Source organism: Lactuca sativa, chromosome 2 (assembly GCF_002870075.4).
Source record: "Lactuca sativa cultivar Salinas chromosome 2, Lsat_Salinas_v11, whole genome shotgun sequence".
NCBI classification, from domain to species: Eukaryota; Viridiplantae; Streptophyta; class Magnoliopsida; order Asterales; family Asteraceae; genus Lactuca; species Lactuca sativa.
This window is the reverse complement of record NC_056624.2, coordinates 15,448,576-15,450,933: the sequence shown is the minus strand read 5'-3', so window position 1 is coordinate 15,450,933 and position 2,358 is coordinate 15,448,576. Positions and strand designations below refer to the sequence as shown.

General features: G+C 29.6%; 1 non-coding gene across 1 annotated transcript; it reads right to left on the bottom strand.

The window, feature by feature from the left end:
* Positions 1-1,185: 1,185 nt before the first annotated feature.
* Positions 1,186-1,784, bottom strand: LOC111889513 (uncharacterized). Its single transcript, XR_006188664.1, has 2 exons — positions 1,452-1,784; positions 1,186-1,359 (listed from the first exon to the last, which is right to left on the bottom strand). It is a non-coding gene; the product is annotated as an uncharacterized LOC111889513 (transcript).
* Between the last annotated feature and the right edge of the window lie 574 nt (positions 1,785-2,358).

Below are 2,358 nucleotides of genomic sequence, written 5' to 3'. Positions count from 1 at the left end.
TTGTTATTAACATTTTGTTATAATTAACCTGTTTAGTACATGGATCTGATAACTAAACACATAATTTTAATTAATTTATTTTTTGCATGTTTTTTTCTCATAATTTTCACTTATTTCAAATTTTAAATTCAAATAAACTTTTCAATCGTTACCATTTAACATTTTGTTTTAATCCACCCGTATAATATACGGGTCTCATAACTAGTAATATTATATAAGTGCAATTCCACTTAACACTTAGGGTGCGTTTGGTACTGAGAAATAGAAATGTTGCAGAGAAAGAGAATTAAGCTGGAGAGAGAGAGAATTGACTTCCTTGTTTGGAAGAACTGAGAATCCACTAGAGAAATGCTTTTGAGAATCATTTCTCTTGTTTGGTTGTATTAATCAATGAAATGGAAATGAGTTTTTTACCTTGTTTATTCATTTTCAAACAACATTTTTTTATAAAAATACATGATGATGTACATCTTAATTAGTCAAAATATGCATCTTTTATGTCTTTACTTTTTTTATTTTAATATTAATTGTTACTAAATAATTTATTTGCTAATCAATTAATATTACTTTTTATACATCTTGTATTGGAAAACATATATCTAATATAAAAGAATAACTTACAAATAGATTTTAAATAAATATGTAAATCTTACTATTCAAAAACTATGTCCAATGTAGGATATATGCAAAAAATACAATTCAATATTCCTAACAACTAAAAAAAACTATGTCTAATATAGAATGTGCAAAGAGTCAACTTCAATATTCGTAAAAATTAAAAAAAAAAAAAAAAAAAAAAAAAAAAAAAAAAAAAAAAAAACATAACTTTAAATAACCTAATCATGATATTGAGCCATCCCCAATCATTTCCATGTAACAAATATTTTCTTCTTCTGTCATCTTAAAAAATGCACGGGCACGAAATTGGTCTTTGGTAAACATGTCAATCACCTTACTTCATTGTTTGACATTGATATTTGGCATGCTTTGTATATCTTCGATAACTTTATCTATCACATCACATGCTTCTTTATTTTCATGCCTTCCTATATTGTATATTGTTTCATTAAGTTTTTCACTAACCTCCTTGAAAGTCACTTTCATTTCTTTTGTTGCTTCCTTATAAGAGCTTTCTGTGTCATCCGTTGGAGGCTTTTTACATTTACTATTGACACGAGCAGGTTGTTACGTCTCTTCAACAATCTCTTCCAACCCTTCCACATCAATAGGTGGGTTTCTTTGTGTCTCTTCAGTCACATCTTCACTAAGATTAGTAGCTCTATCCTTCGCAAAGATTTTACATAGGTTATCAAATTGGGGAAATGGTTTATCGTGAAAACATGCAACACCTTTATGACTCTACAAGAATGGAACAAAATCAATTGGTTGCTATTCATTTACAATATGTTTTAATGATGCTAAAAATAATACATACATAATCATTATAGTACCTTTATGTACTCATCCCAAACTTCAACATCGACAGTAACACAACATTTATCCGTATCCCAGCCGAATTCGCTCGTGTTTGTTCCATATACCATGTCGTGCACGATGTTGAAATGGTTTTTCCATGTCTTCATCCTCAACTTAATATGAGGCTCTGCTTTCAAACCCGAGTTAGGAAGACTTACATCTAGTAATTGTTGCACTGCCTTTAAATAATCGGGTTTGAATCCGTTGTCGGCACCACCATACTTTCCGGATACATGCAACTCCAACAATGTCTCAATTAACTTTACATCCTCTTCCATAGTCTATATGTGTTTGTTTCGCCCTGCCATGTCTACAAAAAAATTTACATAATAGATGCTTGATGGTTCAAAGTTGGACAATATTTAAAAAAAAGTGTTGAAATATAATACAGCAATCATAACAGCTCCTATTTGTGGCTATATAACTCAAACAAGACTTAACCAATTAAGTTGTTTTCTTTTCTAAAACATAGACAAGACAGAGGAGTACAATTTGGAAAAAAAAATCGCATCATTCTGAGCTTGTATGAAGCTTTTATGATGGTTCAAAGTTGGACAAAATTTAACAAAATAAATTGCTGAAATATAATACAACAATCATAACATCTCCTTTTTGTGGTTGTATAACTCAACCAAGACTTAACCAATTAAGCTGTTTTTTATTCTAAAACATAGACAAGACAGAGGAGTATAGTTTGGAAAAAAAATCGCATCATTCCGAGCTTATATGAAGCTTTTATGATGGCTCAAAGTAGGATAAAAAATCGGAAAAAAAAAACTGCACTAGTAAAACAATTTTCATTGTAGTGTTAACAATCTTACCATATTTTAACATCATAAACAAAATTCAAACACGTTTAAAGAGTCGATCTTGGCAAGATTT